Raw genomic sequence first — 17,011 nt, forward strand, 5'->3', positions numbered from 1 at the left:
TTTTGAATACGGAATATCTTCCCTAGTAAAGCGCTGAAGGGAGTTTACCTCAATCATGGATGAAGGGGGAATTATCTCACATATATCTTCTATGGGAGGTAGATTCTTCACATCTTCGGATTTAATACCTTTCTCCTTGAGAGACTTCTTGGCTTCCCTCATATCTTCATCATTCAATTTAATTAAACCCATCTTCTTCAATATTGGCGTTGGAGTTGATTCAGGCGTAGTCCAATCATCATGATTCCGGCCTATTTTAGCCAATAATTCTTCAGCTTCATCTGGAGTTCTTTTCCTGAAAACACAACCAGCACAACTATCCAGGTATGCCCTAGACTCAATGGTTAGTCCACTATAAAATATATCAAGTAAATCATTCTTTTCTAAATCATGTCCAGGTCGAGCTCTGATAAGAGAACAAAATCTTGCCCAAGCCTCGGGCAATTTCTCTTCATCTCCCTGGTCAAATCTATAAATTTTACGTAAAGCAACATGTTGAGCACTAGCGAGGAAAGTATTTTCGAAAGAAAACATCACGCAAATAAGTTGGACTTTTAATAGAACCAGGAGGCAAATTATTATACCAAGTTTTAGCATCATCCTTTAATGAGAAAGGAAAAATTTTAGCGACAAAATAAGTACGCATCTTGATATCATCAGAAAACAAGCTACTCATAGAAGAAAGTTCAATCATGTGTTCTACAACACTTTTTTTTCAGTACCACAAAAGGGTGCTTTCTCTACAATAGCTATATGAGATAAATCAAGAGAAAAATCATAATCTTTATCCTTAATGCATATAGGAGATGTGGCAAATTTAGGATCAGGAGATAACTTATGTCTAACGAGTATATTGTTTGAGAAACTTTTTAATTTTACTTGCATCGGCGAGTAGCATTGCATCTATTAATAAAATCATCATTAAGCTCCACATAATCTTCATCGGGATCATCACTAGAATAATCAAGTTCGGGTGAATTAACGGGTGTAGTAGCATTAGGAGTTCCGGTATTTTCAATTTGTCTAGACCTAGCAATTGTAGCATCTAGAAAGGATCCCAATGAACCACTATCATCAAGCACATCGGAGACATTATCAATATCATAAGAGTTTTCGGATTCAGCAGAACTACCGGCAAGTGAAGCTTGTGGCGGTGAAACAAGTTTATCAATCACGAGATGGTGAATCAAGAGCAGCGAGAGGTACTCGAGTTGTACCTTTTCTTGTAGTGGATGGTAATATGGCGACTTTAGGATCGCGAGTTTTACCCATGATGGAGAATTTGCAGCGAACAATATCAATCCAAGTGAACTTCCAAATAAAGCTATGCTCCCCGACAACGGCGCCTGAAAACAGATCTTGATGACCCACAAGTATAGGGGATCGCGGCAGTCTTCGCGGGTAGTAAAACCCAATTTATTGATTCGACACAAGGGGAGACAAAGAATACTTGAAAGCCTTAACAGCGGAGTTGTCAATTCAGCTGCACTCGGAAACAGACTTGCTCGCAAGAGTTTATCGATAGTAACAGTTTTATAGCAGTAGTAGATAGTGAAATAATAGCGACGAGTAACAGAGACAGCGGCGGTGATTATAGTAAACGAGCAGGATTAAAATACGTAGGCACGGGGACGGATAACGGGCGTTGCATGGATGAGAGAAACTCATGTAACAATCAAGCAGGGCATTTGCAGATAATAATAAAACGGTGTCTAAGTACAAAGCAATCAATAGGCATGTGTTCCAATTATAGTCGTACGTGCTCGCAATGAGAAACTTGCACAACATCTTTTGTCCTACCAGCCGGTGGTAGCCGGGCCTCAAGGGAATCTACTGGATATTAAGGTACTCCTTTTAATAGAGTACCGGAACAAAGCATTAACACTCCGTGAACACATGTGATCCTCACATCACTACCATCCCCTCCGGTTGTCCCGATTTCTGTCACTTCGGGGCCATTGGTTCCGGACAGCGACATGTGTATACAACTTGCAGGTAAGACCATAAACAATGAATATCATGATGAAATAATAACATGTTCAAATCTGAGATCATGGCACTCGAGCCCTAGTGACAAGCATTAAGCATAACAAGTTGCAACAATATCATCAAAGTACCAATTACGGACACTAGGCACTATGCCCTAACAATCTTACACTATTACATGACCAATCTCATCCAATCCCTACCATCCCCTTCAGCCTACAGCGGGGGAATTACTCACACATGGATGGGGGAAACATGGCTGGTCGATGGAGAGGCGTCGGTGGTGATGATGGCGATGATCTCCTCCAATTCCCCGTCCCGGCGGAGTGCCAGAACGGAGACTTCTGGCTCCCGAGATGGAGTTTCGCGATGTGGCGGCGTTCTGTAGGGTTTCTGGCGACTTCGACTTCTCCCCGTGCGTTTTTTGGTCGAGGCCGATAAGTAGACCGAAGGAGGGCGTCAGAGGCCGGCCGAGGGGGCACACGCTAGGGCCACGCGCCCCCCTCCTGGGCCGCGCCGCCCTAGGGTGTGGGGCCCTCGGGCCTCCACCTGACTTGCCCTTCTGGCTCCGTGAGTCTTCTGGAAAAATAGGACCTTTCGTATAAATTCCGAGGATTTTCCTGAAAGTTGGATTTCTACACAAAAACGAGACACCAGAACAGTTCTGCTGAAAACAGCGTTAGTCCGTGTTAGTTGCATCCAAAATACACAAATTAGAGGCAAAACAATAGCAAAAGTGTTCGGGAAAGTAGATACGTTTTGGACGTATCAAGGTGGCAACCCCTACGAGGGGCACAACCCCTACGGGGGTCACAACGCCTATGGAGGCGGCAACACCTTCGACAACCGTGGAGGCGGGAATGGCGGCGGTGGCCGCAACGGTCGCGCCAGTGGTCGCGGCGGAGGTGGCCGCAACGGAGGAGGAGGACGCCAGCGCTGGCGTCCACGCTGTGACTATTGCGGCTATTGGGGCACCTTGCCGCCGATTGCCGTCGTGCTGCGGAGGACCAGCGCGCCAACAACAACTTCACCAACCAGCGCTCCGGCAACGCAGCCTCGACTAGTGGTGGCGGCAATCCTCAGTGGCACCTGGACAGCGGCGCCACGGACCACCTGACGAGTGAACTTGAGCGTCTTCAGTTCTATGAACGATATGGTGGCAAGGATCAAGTGCAAGTGGCAAATGGCTCAGGTTTGTCAATTTCGCATATTGGCTATTCGAATCTAGCTGTTTCATCACTTCATCTTAAAAACATTCTCCATGTCCCTTACATTAGCAAGAATCTCCTTTCCGTTTTTCTCCTTGTTTCCGATAATGACGTGTTCGTTGAATTTCACCGTCATGCTTTCTTTGTAAAGGACAAGGTCACGAGGAGAATCGCCCTGCAAGGTAGAAGTCATGGAGGGCTCTATCCTATTACATTCGCCAAAGCGATGTCAGCCTCCACTCGCCATGCCTTCGCTAGTGTCAAGGTCACCCCATCACAGTGGCACCAACGCCTCGGTCATCCATCCAATAATGTAGTTCAATCCATCATTAGAACAAATGAACTCCCCTGTTCATCGTCAGACAATTTATCTCTTATGTGTGATGCTTGTCAGCGTGCTAAAAGTCATCAGTTGCCTTATTCTTTGGCATCTCATGTTACTACTATGCCTCTTGAGTTGATACACGCTGATGTTTGGGGTCCAGCGCGTGCTTCTTCAGGGGGGTACAAGTATTATGTTAGCTTTGTCGATGACTATTCACGATTCTGCTGGATTTATCTTCTTAAAAACAAGTCTGATGTTGAGTAGATTTTTTATGCTTTCCAGGCTCATGTTGAGCGTCTTTTGAATGCCAAAATTAAAGTTGTACAATCTGATTGGGGAGGTGAGTACCATCGCCTTCACCAGTATTTTCAGCGCACGGGGATCTCTCACCGTGTTTCCTGTCCACACACATCTCAGTAGAACGGTATTGCGGAGCGTAGACACCGTCATCTAGTGGAAACAGGCCTTGCCCTGCTCGCTCATTCTTCACTTCCTCTCCACTATTGGGATGAAGCCTTCCTTACGGCGTGCTACCTTATAAATCGTATGCCTACACCCGTTCTTAAGAATGAGACGCCCATGTTCCGACTCCTCCAAGTTCAGCCAAACTATTCTTCTCTTCGCATCTTTGGATGCGCATGTTGGCCAAGTCTCCGCAAATACAACTCCCATAAACTAGATTTTCAATCTAGGATGTGTGTCTTTCTCGGGTACAGCCCGATGCACAAAGGGTACAAGTGCTTGGATAAATCGACGGGGCGCATCTATATTTCTCGTGATGTAGTGTTTGATGAATCAGTGTTTCCCTTCGCCACACCCGGAGTCTCTGTTGATGTTTCCACTTTAGAGCAATCCATCACATTCCCCTCCGATGAACCGGTTACGCCAATACGAAATTATGACCTAACCCTTTTGTCCACTAATGCTCCTGTTTCAGATGCCATTTGTTCTCAGGTGCCAGGTCCTGCAGTCGACGCCACTCCTGCGTCGCCAAGAGCCGCCTCGCCAGCGTCGCCGATCGACGTGCATGGCAAGGCCATGCAGGGCACACCACGCGCGGCTTCTGCCTCGCCCCCGCCTGGGGCCGGCCCAGCTTCTACTGTCCCCAGCACGGCTCCCATCGCCCCTGCACCGCCGATGGCATCGGGGCAGTCCGTGCTGCCTCCTGCCGATACATTGGCCGCGGCACCTTCGGCTGCCCCTCCCACTGGTTCCACGCATGCTATGGTGACACGTGCGCGCGATCACACCAGGACAGAGAAGGTTTACACCGATGGAATGGTTCGTTATGATCCACGTCGACGAGCATTTTTTGCTGCACCATCATCTCACCGGGAAGCATTGGAGGAGCCTGCCTGGTCTGCAGCCATGGCAGATGAGTTCGCTGCACTCACACAGACAGGCACGTGGAAATTGGTCCCACGCCCTCCTGGAGTTAACATTGTTGGCAGTAAGTGGATTTTTAAAACTAAACACCGTCATGATGGTAGCATTGACAAACACAAGGCTCGTTTGGTCGCGCGAGGTTTCACTCAGCAACATGGCATCGACTATGGTGACACTTTTAGTCCGGTTGTGAAGCCCGCGACAGTCCGACTTGTGCTCTCTCTTGCAGTATCTCGCGGCTGGTGTCTTCATCAAGTTGATGTTAGCAATGCCTTTCTTCATGGTTTTATGAATGAAGATGTTTATATGCAGCAGCCCCCCGGTTTTGAGGATGCACGATACCCTTCACATGTATGCAAGCTCCATAGGTCTCTTTATGGTCTGAAGCAGTCGCCACGTGCCTAGTATGCTCGTCTGAGTCAGCGTCTGTATGAGCTTGGGTTTTCGGCGTCCAAGGCCGATACATCTCTGTTTATCTTCTCTCGAGATGGTGTTGAGATTTACATGTTGGTTTATGTTGACGACATTGTTATCTCTGGCTCTACATCTGAGGCGGTGGATCGCTTGGTACATGCTCTTGCTGCTTCGTTTCCCATTAAGGATATGGGCAAGCTGGATTATTTTCTTGGATTAGAAGCATCTTACAATTCAGGGGGCATGACATTGACTCAGCGGAAGTATGCACTTGACCTTCTTCATCGAGTCAATATGGAGAATTGTAATTCAGCTCCTACTCCTCTGATGACATCAGAGAGGTTAGCTCGTGATACAGGTACTGCTCTTAGTACTAATGATGCTTTCAGGTACCGCAATGTTGTGGGAGGCTTACAGTATCTGACCTTGACATGCCCAAATATTTCATTTGCTGTGAATAAGGTGTGTCAGTATCTATCTCAGCCTACTGACGCTCATTGGGAAGCAGTGAAGCGAATTTTGCGATATGTCAAAGGGACTCTCCAAGTTGGCTTGCAGATTCGGAGATCTCCATCATCCATCATTAGTATTTTTACTAATGCAGATTGGGCTGGCTGTGTGGATGATCGCCGTAGCACGAGCGGATTCGCCGTGTTTGTTGGTTCGAACATTATCTCGTGGAGTTCGAAGAAACAATCAACAGTTTCGAGGTCCAGCACCGAGGAAGAGTACAAAGCCTTGGCAAACGGCGCTGCTGAAGCATTGTGGGTTGATTCACTTCTTAGAGAGCTTGGCGTAACTCAGCAGCGTCCTCCCATATTATGGTGCGATAATCTTGGGGCTACATACCTGACCGCTAATCCAGTTTTCCATGCTCGCATGAAACACATTGAGGTAAACTTTCACTTTGTGCGTGAACGAGTTGCAGCGGGCCTATTGGATGTCAGGTTTATTTCCACTAATGATCAGCTGGCCGATGTGTTTACTAAACCGGCCACAAGACAGATGCTAGACAGATTAAAGAACAATCTTAACCTAGTTAGCAGAGGTTTAGATTGAGGAGGAGTGTTAAGTAGTCTAGCCTATTGTACAAATATGTGTATACGTGTATTGTACCTGTACTGATCCTTATATATAGTGGAAAGACGTGAGGGCTGTTTACCCCACGCAAAACCCTAAAACCACTTTTTTTTTGCGAATTTAGAGAGCTTTATTGATTAATCGACAGGATTACAATCACTCCGAAGAGTATCAACGAGAAAATCTGGGTTATAGTTGATCCACAGACATCTCCTCCTATCAAAACTAGCTCGTTTAGCACATAAATGGGCAGCTTTATTTGCAGCACGCTGATACGTCTCCAACGTATCTATAATTTCTGATGTTCCATGCTTGTTTTATGACAATACCTACATGTTTTGTTCACACTTTATATCGTTTTTATGCGTTTTCTGGAACTAACCTATTGACGAGATGCCGAAAGGCCGGTTGCTCGTTTTCTGCTGTTTTTGGTTTCGGAAATCCTAGTAAGGAAATATTTTCGAATCGGACGAAATCAACACCGAAGATCTTATAATTCCCGGAAGCTTCCGGAGCACCGGAGAAAGGCCGAGGGGAGCCGGGGGGCCCCACCCCACAGGGAGGCGCGGCCCGGGGGGCGCCCCCTAGTGTGTGGGTCCCCCGTGGCCCCTCCGACTCCGCCTCTTCGCCTATTTAGTCGTCCCTGACCTAAAACCTCGACCCAGTTCGACGAAACCAGAGAAAACCATCCAGAGCCGCCGCCATCGCGAAACTCCAATTCGGGGGACAGAAGTCTCTGTTCCGGCACCCTGCCGGGACGGGGAATTGCCCCCGAAGTCATCTCCACCGCCGTCTCCACCACCATCTTCACCGCCATCGCTGTCTCCATGATGAGGAGGGAGTAATTTACCCCCGGGGCTGAGGGCTCCGCTGTAGCTATGTGGTTCATCTCTCTCTTTATGTGATCAAGTTGAATATTATCTATGTGCTACTCTAGTGATGTTATTAAAGTACTCTATTCCTCCTGCACGGTGTAAAGGTGACAGTGTGTGCATCGTGTAGTACTTGGCGTAGGCTATGATTGTAATCTCTTGTAGATTATGAAGTTAATTATTTCTATGATAGTATTGATGTGATCTATGCCTCCTTCATAGTGTGATGGTGACAGTGTGCATGCTATGTTAGTTCTCGGTGTAATTGTGTTGATCTATCTTGCACTCTAAGGTTATTTAAACATGAATATCGAATATTGTGGAGCTTGTTAACTCCGGCATTGAGGGTTCGTGTAATCCTACACAATTAGTGGTGTTCATCATCCAACAAGAGGGTGTAGAGTGGTTCTATTATGTGATCATTGTTGAGAGTGTCCACTAGTGAAAGCAGGATCCCCGGGCCTTGCTTCCAAGCATCGAATCTCCGTTTGTTTACTCGTTTTGTTGCATGTTTACTCGCTGCCATATTTTATTCAGATTGCTATTACCACTCATACTCATCCATATTACTTGCATCTCACTATCTCTTCACCGAACTAGTGCACCTATACATCCGACAAGTGTATTAGGTGTGTTGGGGACACAAGAGACTTCTTGCATTGTGATCGCAGGGTTGCTTGAGAGGGATATCTTTGACCTCTTCCTCCCCGAGTTCGATAAACCTTGGGTGATCCACTTAAGGGAAACTTGCTGCTGTTCTACAAACCTCTCGCTCTTGGAGGCCCAACACTTGTCTACAAGAATAGAAGCACCCGTAGACATCAAGCTATTTTCATGGCGCCGTTGCCGGGGAGGAAAGGTAAAAGGCTCTCATACTCCGGTCCCAGGTAAAGTACTTTTCTGGCGCCGTTGTGTGTGTGCTCGAAGCTATTTCCTTTAGATCCTGCAATTGCATCTTTTTGTTTCTTGTTTTACACTAGTAAGGCATAATGGAATACAACTATGAGCTTTTTAATTTATTTCCTAAGTTAAGACATGAATTGTGTGATGCGAAAATTAAAGAACCTATGGAGCCTCAATTGCATGCTAGTAGCAATGTTATTAGTATGAACGCAATCACTGCTAATGCTATGGATAAGTCTAAGCTTGGGGAAGCTAGTTTTTGTGATCTTTTTAGTTTCCCATCTTTAGGGGAGAAAATTTGTTATGATAATGCTTTATCTCCCATATGCGATAACTCTAATGATGCTTGTCCACCAACTGCAAGTACTTGCTTTCAAGATACCCATGAAAATTATTGAACGTGTTATTGATAACCGCTATGAAGGGGATGGAACTGTCCATCCTAGAGATCATTTATTGTTTTTGCATGGATTATGCGGGTTATTCAAGTGTGCGGGTATCTCTATGGATGAAGTGAGGAAGAAGCTATTCTCTTTTTCGCTGTCTGGTAAAGCGGCGCATTGGTATAAATTGTTGAAGAATAGTCATTCTCTTGGTTGGGAGGAAATTGTACCTCTCTTTTATTCTAAATTTTATCCTCCTCATGAAGTGCATATTGATAGGAATTATATTTATAACTTTTATCCTCGTGATGGAGAGAGTATTTCTCAAGCATGGGGGAGATTGAAGTCACTAATGCTCAAATGTCCCATTCATGAGCTCCCCAGTAATGTTATTGTTAACAATTTTTATGCGAGGCTTTCGGGACAACACAAGGACTATCCGGATGCCTCGTTCGGAGGGATCTTTCACAAGCAAGGAGGTTGAAGCTAGGTGGGATCTTCTTGATCGGATTGAGGAGAATGCTTGAAGGATGGGAGAACAACAAAGGTGAAGAGTCAGGTATAAATTATGATTATGAATGCATTGAAGCTTTTATGGATACTGATAAATTTCGAGATATGAGTGCTACTTATGGTCTTGACTCTCAATTTGCTGCAAATCTTTATAAAGCCTTTGTTTCTCATTTTGAATTGCCTAAAAAGAATTTTGATAAGTATCATGAACCTTTTAAAGAGGCTTGCATGAAGGATGAAATTTTTGTTAATGATTGCAATAAGCATGCTCAAACTCCTAAGAATGCTATTTCCTATAAGCATGTTAATTTTTGTGGAATGCATAGACCTTGTGGAATTAATCAAATCAAAGATGAATATTGTATCCATCATATTAATGAAAAAACTAGAAAGTGGGCTAGGGCTCAAGATGATCTTGGTAAAAAAGTTTGTGCCCTCTATCCTTTTATTTGTGAAGTTTGCCATGAAGTGGGTCATTTTAATTTTCAATGCTCCACCAATGATAATTTGAACCCAATGAGTGCTGCAAATTTGTATTGTGATGATGAAATTACTCCTAATCAGCATGATGAACTCACTTTATTTTTGTGGCGTGAAGAGTTATCAAGGAAAATTTCTTTGTTAGATATTAATGATCTTGATATTGATGATGTCCTGCATGGGTGTTTTTCTTATTGCATTGATAATAGCCATACAAATACTTACATACAAAATATTTTAGAAGATGACACCTTGCCAAAATATGATAGGACCGCTGTGTGTTTTGAACTAATTAATGAAAAGGAGGAATCCTCCCAAGTTTATTTTATTGTTTCTGAAAGTAAATCAGGTTATGCGGACAAGCCACCCTTCAAGCCTCTTCCTCCTAAAGAAGGGAACGAGGAGAAGGAGGAGAAGAAGAAGAAGAAGGGAACGAAGAAGAAGAAGAAGAAGAAGGAGAATAAAGAGAAAGAGGTAACGGCATATCCCCGCGTGAATGAGATAACGCTAGGTAACCGTAAGTATGTTGCTCCTAATGATTATTATGATAATGAATCTGAATACAATGATCTTCCTATGCCCTTTACATACATTAGTGATCATGATTTGAATGAGCACACTACTTTTGATATTGCAAATCTCTCGGGAAACTAATTCTGAAAATGATGATGATAATAATTGCCATAGTATCGGTGCTATCCATGCTTCCTCCCATAATGATATAGAAAGCTCTAAGCTTGGGGAAGAGGTGTTTGAAAATCCTTTTGCTACTGATCATTATGTGTTTGATACATCTCCTTCTAATAACAATGATGGTATGGTCACAGATAAACCGACTGTGAAAGATAACTATTCTATTTCTTATGATGACACCGTGCCTCCGACCTTTAATGATTATTATAAAGAATGCTATGATATAGGTTATAACTATCCTTATGAAACTTGTCATAGTTATGATTGGATTTCAAAAACAATTCCCTTAATATGCGACTTGTTTACCATGTTCAAATTCTTGATAATAATCCTGCTCCAATTACTATTAATGAGAAGAATTCTTCTTATGCCAAAATTAATGATACTTCTATGCATATGAACCATGATAAGAATGTTTTAAGTGATGGGTATATTGTGGATTTCATCAATGATGCTACTAAAAGTTATTATGAGAGAGGGAAACATGGGTATATGCATCTTAATAATATTAAGTTTCCCCTCTTTATGTTGAGAATCTTGAAGTTACTCGTGTTTTATCCTCTTATGCTTGTCACTTTGTTCTTCATGAATTCATTTGTGTACAAGATTCCTTTTCATAGGAAGCATATTAGGCTTAAATTTGTTTTGAATTTGCCTCTTGATGCTCTCTTTTGCTTCAAATACTATTTCTTGCGAGTGCATCATTAAAACTGTTGAGCCCATTTTAATGCCTATAAAAAAGAACTTCTTGGGAGATAACCCATGTGTTTATTTTGCTACAGTACTTTTATTTTGTATTTGAGTCTTGGAAGTTGTTACTACTGTAGCAACCTCTCCTTATCTTATTTTATTGCATTGTTGTGCCAAGTAAAGTCTTTGATAGAAAGGTTGATACTAGATTTGGATTACTGCGCAGAAATAGATTTCTGTCTGTCACGAATCTAGACTGAATTCTCTGTAGGTAACTCAGAAAATTATGCCAATTTACGTGAGTGATCCACAGATATGTACGCAACTTTCATTCAATTTGAGCATTTTCATTTGAGCAAGTCTGTTGCCTCTTTAAAATTCGTCTTTACGGACTGTTCTGTTTTGACAGATTCTGCCTTTTATTTCGCATTGCCTCTTTTGCTATGTGGGATGGATTTCTTTGTTCCATTAACTTCCAGTAGCTTTGAGCAATGTCCAGAAGTGTTAAGAATGATTGTGTCACCTCTGAACATGTGAGTTTTTTTGATTATGCACTAACCCTCTAATGAGTTTGTTTCGAGTTTGGTGTGAAGGAAGTTTTCAAGGGTCAAGAGAGGAGAATGATATACTACGATCAAGAAGAGTGAAAAGTCTAAGCTTGGGGATGCCCGGTGGTTCATCCCTGCATATTTCAAGAAGACTCAAGCATCTAAGCTTGGGGATGCCCAAGGCATCCCCTTCTTCATCGACAAATTATCAGGTTTCTTCTCTTGAAACTATATTTTTATTCGGTCACATCATATGTACTTTACTTGGAGCGTTTGTTTGTTTTTGTTTTTTGTTTTTGTTTGAATAAATGCTTGTGTGGGAGAGAGACACGCTCCGCTGGTTCATATGAACATATATGTTCTTAGTTTTAATTTTCATGGCGAAGGTTGAAACTGCTTCGTTAATTGTTATATGGTTGGAAACGGGAAATGCTACATGTAGTAATTGGTATGATGTCTTAAATAATGTGATACTTGGCAATTGTTGTGCTCATGTTTAAGCTCTTGCATCATATACCTTGCACCTATTAGTGAAGAAATACATAGAGCTTGCTAAAATCTGGTTTGCATGATTGGTCTCTCTAAGGTCTAGATATTTTCTAGTAAGGGTTTGAACAACAAGGAAGACGGTGTAGAGTCTTATAATGCTTGCAATATGTCTTTTTATGTGAGTTTTGTTGTACCGGTTCATACTGTGTTTGCTCTAAACAACCTTGCTAGCCTAAACCTTGTATCGAGAGGGAATACTTCTCATGCATCCAAAATCCTTGAGCCAACCACTATGCCATTTGTGTCCACCATACCTACCTACTACATGGTATTTCTCCGCCATACAAAGTAAATTGCTTGAGTGCTACCTTTAAATTTCTATCCTCTACCTTTACAATATATAGCTCATGGGACAAATAGCCTAAAAACTATTGTGGTATTGAATATGTACTTATGCACTTTATTTCTTATTAAGTTGCTTGTTGTGCGATAACCATGTTCCTGGGGACGCCATCAACTCTCTTTGTTGAATATCATGTGAGTTGCTATGCATGTCCGTCTTGTCTGAAGTAAGGGAGATTTACCACTTATTTAATGGTTAGAGCATGCATAATGTTAGAGAAGAACATTGAGCCGCTAACTAAAGCCATGATTCATGGTGGAAGTTTCAGTTTTGGACAAATATCCTCAATCTCATATGAGAACATTAATTGTTGCTAAATGCTTATGCATTAAAGAGGAGTCCATTATCTCGTTGTCTATGTTGTCCCGGTATGGATGTCTAAGTTGAGAATAATCAAAAGCGAGAAATCCAATGCGAGCTTTCTCCTTAGACCTTTGTACAGGCGGCATAGAGGTACCCCTTTGTGACACCTGGTTAAAACATATGTATTGCGATGATAATCCCGGTAATCCGAGCTAATTAGGACAAGGTGCGGGCACTATTAGTATACTATGCATGAGGCTTGCAACTTGTAGGATATAATTTACATGATACATATGCTTTATTACTACCGTTGACAAAATTGTTTCTTGCTTTCAAAACCAAAGCTCTAGCACAAATATAGCAATCAATGCTTCCTCTCGCGAAGGGCCATTCTTCTACTTTTATGTTGAGTCGGTTTACCCATTTCTCTCTATCTTGGAAGCAAACAGCTTGTGTTAAGCTGTGCATTGATTCTTACATACTTGCTTATTGCACTTGTTATATTACTTTGCATTGACAACTATCCATGAGATATACATGTTACAAGTTGAAAGCAACCGCTGAAACTTAATCTTCCATTGTGTTGCTTCAATGTCTTTACTTTGAATTTATTGCTTTATGAGTTAACTCTTATGCAAGACTTATTGATGCTTGTCTTGAAAGTATTATTCATGAAAAGTTTTTGCTATATGATTCAATTGTTTACTCATTGCATTAACATTGCTTTGAATCGCTGCATTCATCTCATATGCTTTACAATAGTATGATCAAGATTATGTTGGTAGCATGTCACTTCAGAAATTATCTTTTATCGTTTACCTACTCGAGGACGAGTAGGAACTAAGCTTAGGGATGCCGATACGTCTCCAACGTATCTATAATTTCGATGTTCCATGCTTGTTTTATGACAATACCTACATGTTTTGTTCACACTTTATATCGTTTTTATGCGTTTTCCGGAACTAACCTATTGACGAGATGCCGAAAGGCCGCTTGCTGTTTTCTCGCTGTTTTGGTTTCGAAATCCTAGTAAGGAAATATTTTCGGAATCGGACGAAATCAACACCGAAGATCTTATAATTCCCGGAAGCTTCCGGAGCACCGGAGAAAGGCCGAAGGGGAGCCGGGGGGCCCCACCCCACGGGCGGCGCGGCCCGGGGGGCGCGCCCCCTAGTGTGTGGGTCCCCGTGGCCCCTCCGACTCCGCCTCTTCGCCTATTTAGTCGTCCACGACCTAAAACCTCGACCCGGTTCGACGAAACCGGAGAAAACCATCCGAGCCGCCGCCATCGCGAAACTCCAGTTCGGGGGACAAAGTCTCCGTTCCGGCACCCTGCCGGACGGGGAATTGCCCCGAAGTCATCTCCACCGCCGTCTCCACCACCATCTTCACCGCCATCGCTGTCTCCATGATGAGGAGGGAGTAATTCACCCCGGGGCTGAGGGCTCCGCTGTAGCTATGTGGTTCATCTCTCTCTTTATGTGATCAAGTTGAATATTATCTATGTGCTACTCTAGTGATGTTATTAAAGTACTCTATTCCTCCTGCACGGTGTAAAGGTGACAGTGTGTGCATCGTGTAGTACTTGGCGTAGGCTATGATTGTAATCTCTTGTAGATTATGAAGTTAATTGTTGCTATGATAGTATTGATGTGATCTATGCCTCCTTCATAGTGTGATGGTGACGAGTGTGCATGCTATGTTAGTTCTCGGTGTAATTGTGTTGATCTATCTTGCACTCTAAGGTTATTTAAACATGAATATCGAATATTGTGGAGCTTGTTAACTCCGGCATTGAGGGTTCGTGTAATCCTACACAATTAGTGGTGTTCATCATCCAACAAGAGGGTGTAGAGTGGTTCTATTATGTGATCATTGTTGAGAGTGTCCACTAGTGAAAGCAGGATCCCCGGGCCTTGCTTCCAAGCATCGAATCTCCGTTTGTTTACTTGTTTTGCTGCATGTTTACTCGCTGCCATATTTTATTCAGATTGCTATTACCACTCATACTCATCCATATTACTTGCATCTCACTATCTCTTCGCCGAACTAGTGCACCTATACATCCGACAAGTGTATTAGGTGTGTTGGGGATACAAGAGACTTCTTGCATTGTGATCGGAGGGTTGCTTGAGAGGGATATCTTTGACCTCTTCCTCCCTGAGTTCGATAAACCTTGGGTGATCCACTTAAGGGAAACTTGCTGCTGTTCTACAAACCTCTGCTCTTGGAGGCCCAACACTGTCTACAAGAATAGAAGCACCCGTAGACATCACACGCCCAACAAAAAGTATGCTAAAACTAGTAAAAGCCCTCTTAATCTCACTAATCTCTTGACATATAGGCATAAGTTCTGATCTATTCTGGTCGTTGGCATTACATAAGTTGACAGCCATTTGAGAATCACTCTCAATAATCACCCGGTCATAGTTTCTCTCCATAGCATGTCTTGCACCATCAAGGATAGCCATTGGCTCCATAATCAGAGCATTGGCAGCATGGTCATACCATAGTGCTTGCCCTCTAATCATTCTGCCCTGGTGGTCACGGACGATGAAGCCAGTGCTTCCCGCCATTGTAGTTTCCAGGAAACTTGCGTCTGTATTGATCTTCGGCACTCCCTCATCGAGTGCCTTCCATCGCTCCCTTTTTTTGGAGCCTTTTCCACCTTTTCTCGCCCAACTTGAGCGAGGTCGAAAGTAGTCCGCATCACCCAGCGTACGGATTCGGTGGCTCGACCGACCGGTCTCTCCATGTTTTCTAGCGTTTCTCTCTCTCCAGGATGCCCAACACCCACAAAGAACCATACTGGTTTGTTCCTTCGACAGTGTACTGCCATCAATTAAGTCCATGGCCCATGATCTTGGATGCAAGGTTGGAACTTTGATACCCATGGATTTCTTCAATTCAGACCAAAAATTCTTAGCCCATGTACAGCTGAACATAGCATGCTGGATAGTTTCTTCGGGCACGCCACATGCTTCACAAAAGCCAAGTTTGTCCATATGGCGCTCTTTAAGAATTTGTCTAGCAGGGACAAATCTCTTCATCACCCTCCACCAAAAACATCGGACTTTCGGTGGAACTGGTAGCTTCCACAGTCTCTTCCAACATGCATTATGAACCTCTCCTGAACCCGATGGTTGTATAGCTTGTTGATAGGATGAAATTAACCTATATGCAGATCGGACTGAAAAAACTCCATTTTTTTCCTGTGTCCATGCCCACTCATCTTCTGCAAATCTCCCTAAGGGTATTTGACGTATAGCACATTTATCTGTATGTATGAAATTTTCCTCCAATTTATCCTCAGACCAGCACATTTGTTCCATGTCGATCAGTTCATCGACCATCGTTGCTTTAGCTCTAGGGAGCTTACATAATGGCCGACCATTCATGTTAGCCGGTATCCAGGGATCATCAAAAATATGAATTGATGTCCCATCCCCCACTCGTTTAATTAACCCTTTGCTAAGGGCTTCTCTACCATGTAGAATTGCACGCCACACATGTGATGAATTCCTCCTACTCTTTGCTGACATAAAGTCCACATTGTGAAAATACTTTCCTTTGAGAATTCTCGCACACAACGATTCAGGCTTAGTCATCAGCCTCCATCCCTGCTTCGAAAGCATTGCTTGATTAAATAACTGAAAATCCCTGAAACCCATACCTCCAACTGACTTTGGAATTGCTATATCACTCCATTTTCTCCGAGTGTATCTTTCTTTTAAGTTCATCTCCTCCCCACCGAGTACCTAGAAACAATACTAGTGATCCTCTTGCACATCTTCTTTGAAAGCCGAAAGCAACTCATAGAGTATGTTGGGATTGCTTGACAGATAGCTTTCACCAACACCTCTCTGGCTGCTCCACTTAAGTTTTTTGCTACATATCCATTTACCAACTTTTTTATCCTCGTCACAATATGATCAAACTGGCCATCAACCGATCGCCCTAGGGCAGTGGGAAGCCCTAAGTACTTCTCCACTAAAGCCTCAGCATCAATGCCAGAAAAATCATGCACCTCTTGCTTCATCACATCAGTACAATTGGCACTGAAAAAACCGCTGACTTAGCGCGGTTAACCAACTGTCCCGATCCAACCCTGTAAGCTTCCAGAATATTTTGTAATCTTTGAGCTCCATTTGATGATGCTTGTATAAACACAAGGCAGTCATCTGCAAATAAAAGGTGTGATAGCCAGGGTACATGTACACCAACCCGTATGCCTCTTGATAGATACAAGGGCCCAGAATATTTGAGTAAACTGCTAAGTCCTTCTGCGCATAACAGAAAAAGGTATGGAGATATCGGATCACCTTGTCGTATGCC

The sequence above is a fragment of the Lolium rigidum genome, chromosome 1, assembly GCF_022539505.1.
Source record: "Lolium rigidum isolate FL_2022 chromosome 1, APGP_CSIRO_Lrig_0.1, whole genome shotgun sequence".
Taxonomy (NCBI): Eukaryota; Viridiplantae; Streptophyta; class Magnoliopsida; order Poales; family Poaceae; genus Lolium; species Lolium rigidum.